Source organism: Mytilus trossulus, chromosome 3 (genome assembly GCF_036588685.1).
Source record: "Mytilus trossulus isolate FHL-02 chromosome 3, PNRI_Mtr1.1.1.hap1, whole genome shotgun sequence".
Taxonomy (NCBI): Eukaryota; Metazoa; Mollusca; class Bivalvia; order Mytilida; family Mytilidae; genus Mytilus; species Mytilus trossulus.
This window is the reverse complement of record NC_086375.1, coordinates 7,193,826-7,205,605: the sequence shown is the minus strand read 5'-3', so window position 1 is coordinate 7,205,605 and position 11,780 is coordinate 7,193,826. Positions and strand designations below refer to the sequence as shown.

The following is an 11,780-nucleotide window of genomic DNA, read 5'->3' as shown; positions in this document are numbered from 1 at the left end:
ACATATATTTATTGTTTTCTGTTTGGTATTAGATTAATATAAAGATCCATTTTTTACATCTTGTGATCGATTCCTTTGGCAATCGTCAATGGCAGTCATCAGGGTTTAAGAACATCAGTTGTGCTACCTGTAAGTCAAAACAGTTTTGATAAAATATACTTTTTCACTCTTTTGGTCTTTCGGTAAATATTGTTTGTGCTGCTTTTAGAACCCTCTACAACGAAATTTGTTATACATGCTCACGTATAAAAAAAATGGGGTTTTATCCAACGCAATCATGCATAGCTTTGAACGTTGATTTCAATTTAGACCAGTACATACTTATATATCGGTATATTTAACATTGCCATAAATCGCGGAGGTGTGGTGAGCCACAAAACCAGGTACAATTCACATTTTTTTTCTTAAAATATCTGAATCAAGTCAGGAATATGTCAGTTATTATCTAATACTAATAGTTCGTTTCTATATGTATGGTGCATTGCTGTTGTTTTTGTTACACTTCTGTTTCTGTTATTTCATGGTTTTCTTCTTATCGTTGATGTATTCCCTCGGCTTTAGTTTGCAACCCAAATTTGTTTTATTTTTATTGATTTTTTACTTTTAAACATACTACAGTTGCCTTTATAGATTTACAGTTAAAATAAAGTTGGATTTGGTTCTTTTTATTCCCAGCTAAATGTTATTGATCTTTTGATTTTTGGAGAAATAAAAACGACTCACATGATATTGTCGACAAATAATCAAAACTCTACATAATGTTCAGTCAGCTATGACCAGTTCACTTCCACATAGTAATTGCAACTGAACAAAACATAATTGTTAACAAATATTTTTAAGACTTCAATACAGCTAGAAATATAATTAAGACCAAAACAAGCTACACTCAAACAGAGCGAAATAAGGAATCGCACTTCCATAATATAAAATGAATGCAATGATATTTTGATAGTACTATTTGCGAACTACTTTTCTCGATACAAATATGTACGAACTACTTCCCTCGATAGTGAATTTAACCGATACGGATTTGGTTTTAACAGATGACTACAGACATGTTCCATGTCGCAGTAACAATTCAGTCAACGCTTCCTCGGTTGTGACTTCAAAAAAGTATCTTATCAACAACTTTTTCTATCAGTGAAGTAGGAAGGTTTAACAGGTTTGCTCTACCTGAATTTGGAGAATTCATGCTGATCAACCTATGGTTTATTATTATTTATAATGTTTGAAATGATAATGTTCTTGCATTTTCTTTAATGATGTAGTTCGCGTTTTATTTTCATTTTAAAACTGTAGTTTGTAAAATTGAAAATAATTTGAATAAAGGTTATAATGTATGAATCAAAAGTACTGTGTTTTTATTTTATTTCACATAATCACAACCATGTCCATACCTATGAAATACAAGAATATGCATACTTTAATTTATATTGTTCTTACATTGTATCTACATTGTGTCATAGATCAAATTGATTCGTTTAGTTTATGTTCACTTGCTTTTAATAATATGTCTTTTGTTTGAGTTAATCTATTTCATTGCCAATTCAATTCATACTTTATAGAGTGTCTTTCTATGTTGTGATGTTAAACTAATGATTTAGTAAGTTGGTACCTACAACATTTTAATCTGGTGCATTTGTTTGCACATGTTCTTAGTCAGAAGCCGTATTTTTGATGGTTGTTGTTTGTTGATGTGGTTCATAAGTGTGTCTCGTTTCTCGTTTTTTTTTATTTTATAGATGAGACCGTTGGTTTTTCCTGTTTGAATGGTTTTACACTAGTAATTTCTGTGGCCATTTATAGCTTGCTGTTCTGTGTTAGCCAAGGCTCCGTGACCTATAGTGGTTTACTTTTACAAATTTTGAATTGGATAGAGATTTGTCTTTAAGGCATTCATTACACATCTTACACATTTCTAAAGTTACAAAAAACAACCTGCAAGATCTTTACAATGATCGTGAAAATATAATCTGGTTGAAGTATATAGATTTGTTTCACTGATGATGACAATACATACGTTTATTAATTTTTACATTAACCTGGATGTAATAAAAAGAAATTTAACGTATTAGAAAAAATGAATTATACGATACATTCACTTGAAATACAAAATAAGTTATTAAATAATAAGCAGTTACTTGCATTTCTCATTGATATATAATTTCGACAACATTAAATCTGAAACCATTTTTCTATATATATGATTTAGGCAAAGTTAGTAAATGCGTATGTTATAACAAAGCAATATGCAAACATTTATTTTTGCACTGTATAAAGCATTATGATAATTATATCTGTAAAGAAGCAATAAATAGGAACTTTTAACATAGACAAAGACTTTTTATTTTTTATTTCGTTTACAAATTTCAACGACAAGGCTAACAATTTCTCTTTACCCTACCCGCTTTTGATAATGAATTATAAACATGTTTCTGGAATTCATCATTAATTGTCCTGTTCATTCTAATCCAAATTGAACAATATATCATGTCTATATAATATCAAACGCAGGTGTACAATACACGAATTACAATTATTATTATAAAAATTGTAAGTAAGTAAGTTAATAAGGTATGCATGTAAAACTTTTAAATTACACAAATCGCTTTTAAAATTAACCTTATTGTATCAACCGATTATTGACCATAACATACATGTATTATATAAAGTATTGTCTGTTCAATTAAAAATGAGGAAATAACTGTATTTAAGCTTAGCCTCCGTAAAGCGTAGATTTTACTATCGTAAATTTTACCAAGCTACGCTCCGCGTAAACTCAATTTGCGACAGCTTTTTACGAACGCCAAGCGTAAAATACAATACATTATCACTATTATGATGACACAAATCAAAATAAATTCTATTTAGTAAATATTTTGGCTTAAAAATGCCATAAATTAAAAACTCCGCGAAACCACTGCATCGTCTTTAGCATCTAAACAATGTGACGTCATATGTATACTGCGGATGTAAAAAATAAATACTATACGTATTTATACTTCTCTTAAGAATTGTTTCAATATAGACAAAAGATAAGATGTATAGTCTTAAAATGGGTCTTTCTGTTATTTTTTTGAGAAATTACATACCCGCAAAAACTAGGAATTGAAAATGGTGGTTTTATTTGTAACGCAATGTTAAAATGTGGAATCTAACCCCTCAAAATACTTGCCAACGTGCAATGTAAATAATTGTTACAAACGAATTTCATTAGAATACATCATATAAGTATGCATTTCCTTTGTGAATCTGCATTCAAAAAATATGATTTTTGTAATGATAGTAGTTGTATTATCATCTTTGGCATAGAAACATGTTATAACATGCTACATTAGCTAGAGCTATAGGGAGATGGTTGAGATCTGACGAAACTTCGCCGCATGTTTGAGACTGTCCGAAGTTAAGAGCACTGGCCTTTGTTGTTTTTTTTTTTAATTTTAGTTCATTTATATGTTTAAGAGTTTAGTTCGACGTCCATTTTCGCCAAACTAGTTCACATTTTGATTAGAGGCCACCTGCGGGATTTTCTGAACGTGTTGATTACCTATTAGTGGCCTTCCACTGTTTTCTGCTCTTTGGTCGGGTTGTTGTCTCTTTGACGATTTTCCCAGTTCATTTGTCAATTTTATAATATTTTCAAACTGTTTATATTCCATTTACCTGTACAGGTAGTACCAGTCAATCCACCGACACACGAGCATACTAAATCACCATAGCTGTTTTGACTACAAGATCCTCCATTTGAACAATAGTCAGGATAACATGAGTCGTCTGTGATTAGTATTAAAAATAACAATTTGAATTTGTGAAATTCTAACGTTTTTGTGTAAGTATGGCATGAATAAAAGAATAATATAAATAAAAAAATACATTATATTACATATAAGTTGCGCGTTCTTAACGTAATGTTGTCTATCATATTCCGATCACTTTCATTTAAAAGAAATATACACAGTGTCGTGCTTTTTATTTGTTTTCTTCTGTGTTGTTAGAATTTATCACTTGACCCGATAGTTTTACTTTTAAAGTGACAACGCGTTTTCTCTTCAAATTTTATTCTAGTCAATCACATTAAAAAACGAAAATTGAATAGACATCAGTCAGCTAGGCATCACGAAAAAGATATAGGAAAAGGGGAGATATGGATACCTTAATTCTTTATTGGATTGAAAAAAAAACCAGTTACAACTTTGATAATTCTGCTAATTATACTGATGAAAGAGTATTGCGGGATTATCTTGACAAGTTTTGTTTCAAGCGAATGATTTAGATTGTATTTATTTACAAAAACACAGTTTTTGTTAGCATTTCTAATGAATATACATTTCCTAAGCCTATCACTGCATTCATAGCTCTTCTGTGTTTCTTTTGTGTTATTTTTGTGTATCTAAGACTAGTTTGAATGTTTAATTTCTTGTTTGCACAAATTACGAGTCATCTTAACGTTTATCTAACAAATATAACGATCATCTTTATGAATGTAAAAAAATACTTGTCAGCCTCCATTTGTTTAATTTTTGTATATGCCAATATAGATTCCATCGCTGCTACACGTGTATGAGATATTTTTCCAGTCGAGGCATCTAAATTCTAATTATTAAAGCGGGAGGCTTGTCGAGCTTTCTAAATAATTGAAATTTAACTGTTGAGAGTGTAGGAATAGACGATTTTTATTCTACCTTTTTCAAAGATTTGCAGACAGCTGTGTTCTTTATATGTGACGTCATAAGGCATGTCGCCTATTTTTAGGACATCACAATAGGAAAAATTAAGAAAAAGTCCAGAAATGTTATCGTCATAATTAAATTTCGACCAGTCATTTGCTGAGAACCGATAATACATTAGTGGTGAAAAATATTTCCACCACTGCTCAAGAGATGTGAAAATAAGATGAATAATTGAAAATTAGCTTTCTCTCTCTCGACGTGTATATTTATTCATTCAAGTGTTATCAGTAAAATTTATTTATGATACACGCATCAGTATAATTGTAAACGGTCACATTCTGCTCATATGATATAAATAGTTTGCTTCTTTGTTTTTTTTATGACCAGATCTACATTTTTTTCTTTCTAACGTCTTCTGCAATTATGACAAATAACTGTTTTCAAAAGGTTTAGATGACACATGTTGTTAAGCGATAATTTTTCATTTTTATATTGCCTTTCCCTCCCGAGAGCTCTTTTTTATCATCAAAATACTTACAGGTACAGTTATCGAAATCACTTTCTTGAAGACTTGACAGTTTCACATTTCCCCGATCCAAACAGGTGACAAAGTCTTCATGAAACGATTGTGATTTTACCCATGACCAAAACGGAACATTGCAATCACATACCAAATCAAGATCTCTGTTTGAATTTGATGTGAATAAATTTAGCGTCATGTTTTTGTGATTACAGTCTAGCTTAGTACAATATTGCAATTCAAAAACACATAATACAACACAATTGTAATTAAGTTGTTAAACTGGTAAACATATAAACATACGGATGTTTGAATAATTAAAATAAGAAATATAAACATGCACAAAGAAAAAAGTTAAGCATCTTCACGTTTTTTCGAATTGACAAATATTACGATAAGGGTAAAAAAAAAGTAATTTACCCTGTTATAAGATAAAACTAGGTTTAAGAAATATTAAGAAAACCCAAACCAATCTCAACAAAAATGATAATTTATTGAATCGATTGCCACAAAACCATAAGTCCTGTTTAAACGCTTCATCATGTCTATTTTAAGTATTGACTTTTTGCGTTCGTTGTGCATGACACTTTTTTGATTTCACATAAAAACGTCCACTGTAAGTCTGATAATGATATTCATAGTTCAAATCCAATATCAGGTGAAACCACCACCTGATTGGATGCAGGCCTCAACTCGGCGTTTTATCTCTCAAGTCAGTCGTCGGATTTCTTGCTGTGCAAAATCCGCCATTCCTGGTGCAATGCTGCTTCCAACTGACGTAACATTTGTATAAGTGATTCGAAAACTGGTACCCCATGCCCTAACGTGTCCCATTTATGCTCTATCAGATTAGAATCCGGGCTTGTGGCATGCAATGGAAGAGCAGTTACCTGCGCCTTTAAGAAATGCTATAACTGCCCTTGAACGATGCAACCTAGCGTTGTCATCCATAGATATAGGTATTGCAGCTGATGGGTGGTTATCAAAATTAGGAACAAATACTGGCTAAAGAACTTATTTGATGTACGTATACGTGTTGATCGCCATTAAGGTTTCCTGTTATAGTCACTGAGTACAATTTGCATTTATGAGAGATGCATCCCTTACTATCACAGAACATCCACCGTAAGGGACAGTTGCTTGGATGTTCCTTCGGATATATGCTGTATTTTTATGTTTCCAAGCTCTCAAACTTCAATCTGTAACATTCAGAAAAAAACTGCTCTCGTATGACTGACGAATCTTGCGCCAGTTCTCAAAGTTCCAACCATGACGAGAACCATGACAAAGGCAGTTGTTGATGTCGCTCATTTAAAATATGACGTCAAATTACCCTCCTTGAGTTTAGTCCCTCTGATTTCAACCGGTTTCACAAGATTCTTGTTGATAGCTGTCTTTACGGTAACCATTCTCTTTTAAGAACAGGACTTGTTGTGAATGACATTCGTCTAATCAGGCGTTGCAGTGCCCTGTCTTTTCGCTGCGATGTCACCAGTGGTCTATCTTTGTGAGTCTTTTACGTCATTTGTTTGGATCTGTTTCCACACAAGCCTGGTGAATACAGTATAATGGTAGCCCATCTGTCGCCCAACAGCTTTATAAGATAATCCTGATGAATGTATGACGATACTCTGCCATCTTTGAGCCACCTATATTCGTCTGTGTACCTTGTTCACAGTGTCTGGATACAAGTTTCAAATGGCCGGACTTAAATACTCAAATTTATACGATGCACAATACGTCGATATCTTAATGACTGTCAAACATGTATGGTCACATCTTTTTAAAGGTACATTTGTACATTGGTCTTTTTAAAATCAATATTAATATTCAAATCAACTTCTTTTGGTAAAAAAAATGCAATATATCAGGGATGTCTAACTTTTTTTATTTGTGTAAAAATACACAACGAAACCTAAATTAAACACTCAGGTATATAATTTATAACATACTCTATACAGAATAAGAACACCAAATTTCACTTTTTTTTCAAATTGCAAGCTACTTGATCGGGGAATGATTTCTATTTGCCGCCAATGCATCCATTTGAACGCGAGCGTCATAATATTTCACGAAATTACAACTGCAGCTTCTGGATGCGAGGATGTTGATTATACCGAGGGAGTTATGCTGTTGCTTTGACCTATTGTATTTAAGGTTGTGTCAGTGTGTGACGTATCCTCAGCTTGCAGCCAGTAGTTTTTGGAGTTTGTAATTCTCTGTGCCAGAAAATACGACAGAATATCTATGATGAGTTTATTGGATGTCTTGGATATTACATGCCGAACAATGGCGATATATTCTATATATGACGTCACGCATTAATGAACGTCACATTTTGGATCCATTAAAGAAAAAAAAATCACTATTAAATAATCGGTCTATTATCTAAAAGAATTATGGCAATGATGAGAAGCTAGTATAAATTAAAACATGAACATATGTTCCTCTCGGGTACAAAAAGTATGGACACATGGGTCCCAACGGCAACATGAGAGTTACACAGTATGGTTGTGTTTCTGCTTTCGATATAACCATAATCGCTTTAGCCAAAACATTTATTGTCTGTTGTCTCTTTCGGTACAATAAAACACTTAATGACTAGCTATTGTTCAAATTGTAAGTTGATTGTCCTCCTATACAACTATTGAGTTCGGCTACTCCTCAGGTCAATAATACACCTCGAGGTCAATAAACTAATTCAGCCTGATGCTGATGGTGTATATGTTTATTAATCATTCCCCTTTCAGATTTTGTTACACGTTCTTAATTCAGATCATGAGAAATATCGATTCATATTATCAAAAAGGATTACCAGTCTTTTAAACATCAATCATCAAATTCTTCTTTGTTTTGTTTTGTTTTTTTAAATTATATTGAGGATCTATATTTATTAATATTGCAGGTAACTGCAAAAACATTTGGTTTGAACAAAATCTGTCCATTTAATCATTAGTCCATTTAACTACATGAAACTATCCTAAAACATCTGTCTACTTAAAGACACTCTTAACTAAAAATATATTAAATCTTTGTTCTAAAATCTATTACAAGACATCAGAAGCCGATTTGTTAAAATAATTTTTTCAGGAATCATCGGTCGCACACCACGAAGATTGTGCATTCGAATGCCACACATAGTTAAGATTAAATTCTTCAAGGGTAACAACAGACAGGCGAAAAGTAACTAAGATACACTCAAACTTAAAAGTCGAAAACGAACTGACAATTTCTTGGCAAAAGAAACAGAAAAAATTGATCTATTTGTAAAGAAATTAAATTGAGAATGGAAATATGGAATGTGTTTAAGAGATCAAATAGCAGAACCACAAAGGCCAACAATAGATCTCTGACCTGTGCCAAGTCAGGAATATGACAGTTGTTATAAATTCATTCGTTTGATGTGTTTTAAACTTTTGATTTTGCCATTTTGTTTGGGGTTTTCCTTTTTTGAATTTCCTTGGAGTTCAGTATTTTTGAGTTTTTATTTTTCTTTAACAAAGCGAGAGAATTCCGCAATCGGAGGCGGGCTTCAGCAAGTTCCTCACAAAATGTTTACTAGTTAGGTGAATTGGCATGCATATATATGACTAAACACCAAGACTAAAGTTAGAAAATATACAAAACTAACAAAGACTCCTGACTTCGGTGAAGTTAAACATGTCTCGTAAGATCTCAACTTTTCTGATACCTCCGACACATAGCAGGTAATAGAGGTATGTAAAATGTCATAATAACAAAATATACTTTGTGCTTCGTCATGGTTTTCATCAGTGATATCAGAACTAACAGTACTATTTGTTTTTCTTCAGGCAAAACAAAAGAAATCAAATACGTTTCGTTGCTTCTTACAGTAGTCTTAACTAAAATTGAGAATGGAAATAGGGAATGTGTCAAGGAGACAACAACCCGACCAAATGAAAAAAAACGACAGCAGAAGGTCATCAACAGGTCTTCCATGTAGCGAGAAATTCCCGCACCCGGAGGCGTCCTCTAGCTGACCACTAAACAAATATATACTAGTTCAATGATAATGAACGCCATACTAATTTCTAAATTGTACACAAGAAACTAAAATTAAAATAATACAAGACTAACAAAGGTCAGAGGCTCCTGACTTGGGACAGGCGCAAAAATGCTATATATATGTATTAACAAATGAAGAAATTATGCCGATCACTATTATACTGGTCACTATTTTTATCCTGACATCTTTTACAGCTACGATAATTCAAAACAATACAAAATTACAGTTGTGTCCAAAACCTAGCAAAATGTTCCATAACTGCATTTAAAATTGAATTAACAATTAAAATAGGGATTTTGTTACATAGATCTATGATACATTGGTAAAAATTCAAGTGATTTGTTACAGTAACACTTTCTATAACTACACTAGCTTTGTGTATAAGTAAAAAGGTTTCATTGTAATAACTTTTCTGTATCTTATAGATGTTTTGTTATTCTTGTATCAAATACGGTTGTGCTTATATCCTTCATCATCTTGTATTCATATATTGTTAAATGTTATAATTTTTAAAGACTGTAATCGACCTCGTAAACAATTAAGGATGTTAAATCATCAATAAATTCAATTTCATTCAACCACATGTTTAGGGTCATGTCGCAATAGCTAATTATCACATTTTATCATATGTTTAGTAGTAGTTTCGCATATTTAATAAATAGCCTGTGGTTTAATCCATATTGCGCAACTTTGATGCGCACCCTTCATCGAATACCCTTTATCACACTCCTACCCTTTATCCTTTATCGCATACCCTTTATCATACCCCTACCCTTTATCACGCCCCTACTTTTTTTTTCTTTTTTTTTTTTAAATAAAGTCAGTTTGTTTGATTTTTTGAATGACGTCATTTTTTGGTACGTGACGTCACGAACGTCAAGTTTTCATATTTTTGGCACACTAAATGCAACTATACAAATTACAAAACACACAAATAAATACAATGATAAACAAAATATTTTTAAAACTCCAGCACGCAAATTGTAAGGTAACCCATGTGCTTCGGATAAGTGAACAGTTCTCTTAAGGCCTTTGAAATAAGACAAAAGTAGAACTGAAGGTAACCCAGTGCTATGGATCAGAAAACAGTTCATATGATATAATACTCTCCTGTTGAAATATGTGATAAAGCGTATAATACATGTCAAAATCCGTATCAAATGCCATATCACCCTCGACCAATATCATCTCTCGGGCCAAGGCCCTTGGGCTGATATTGATGTCTCGGGATGATACGACATATGATACGGATTTTGCCATGTATTATTCCATATATCTCACAATGAGAACAGCGGTTTGGTATTGTAAGAAAACTATCAATTATCCAAAAGATAAATGCACTTACATATATATTAAGTTGTTGTTATGTTCAAAAGTGTTATTCTTGACAAATGTCAAATTGTTTCCACTCATACTTCTGAAGAAAACAAAATTAATTTAATTAAAAACTAATTAAAGACTAATGTAAAAAGCAGTAGGCAAATGTTGTATAATCATGAATCAATTAGGAAAAGACAAATCGATGAAAGATATCGTAAAATATCATTATCTTTGTGTATTCGCATCACATTCTACATAATTTCACATTACAATCAATCTTTACCGATCTGGATCTAGTATTCCTGTGTTAATTTATGTATGCGCTGAGTTTCTTTTCTTTTTCTTTTTTTTTTTACATATTATGACATCAGACTCGGACTCTTGAGGTCTCACAAAACATGTTTTACTCCGCGCCTTTTTGTGCTTGTCCATATTTCCATCCTCAATTATATTTACGTCCATATTTTCATTTTAATTATATTTTGCACCTGTCCTAAGTCAGGAATCTGATGTACAATAGTTGTCGTTTGTTAATGTAATTAAAATGATTAATACGTGTTTCTCGTTTCTCGTTATTTTATGTAAATAAGACCGTTGGTTTTCCCGTTTGAATGGCTTACACTAGTAATTTTTGGGCCATTTTTAGCTTGTTGTTCGGTGTGAGCCAAGGTTCCGTGTTGAAGGCCTATATTGACATATAATGGTTTACTTGTTTGAATTGTTATTTAACACATCTTTCTATATCTAAAAAAGGTAAAATTCTTCCGTTTCTTTAGCCATGACATTGTCAATTCGTTTTCGATATCTCTTATTTACCTTTGGCCTGTTTTTTGTTACGATGGAAAAATTTGATCTTTACTATTTGTATTGAATAACTATTGAAAATGTAGCCGATGGAATCATTTGTTGGAAGACATTCTTCTTTACGTTAAAAAAGTGTTTTGTGTACAGATTTCAACTGACTTTAATCATGCACCAAGACCTTTGCAGAAATGTCAATCTAAAACCTGAATCTGCCACGAAACTTTAAAATACGTACTGATTTTAAATACATCAACATAGTACTGAAAAGTTATAGTCGAATTTCAAATTGAACTTTACCTTTAAATGTGACTTACACTCAACTCTAACTCGAACTTTAACTATAATTATCGCTTATTTTTTAGAATTGAATATATAACAAGAACAGTAACGCAAAATTTAACTCGATAGATAAAACCCGATAGGTTTCCAACAAACGACC

At 32.1% G+C, this 11,780-nt stretch overlaps 1 long non-coding RNA gene across 1 annotated transcript; it reads right to left on the bottom strand.

Moving 5' to 3' along the window:
- Positions 1 to 916: 916 nt before the first annotated feature.
- On the bottom strand, positions 917 to 10,634 carry LOC134709195 (uncharacterized). The gene is made up of 4 exons (XR_010105916.1): positions 10,563 to 10,634; positions 5,209 to 5,354; positions 3,664 to 3,774; positions 917 to 1,397 (listed from the first exon to the last, which is right to left on the bottom strand). It is a non-coding gene; the product is annotated as an uncharacterized LOC134709195 (long non-coding RNA).
- Positions 10,635 to 11,780: the final 1,146 nt, after the last annotated feature.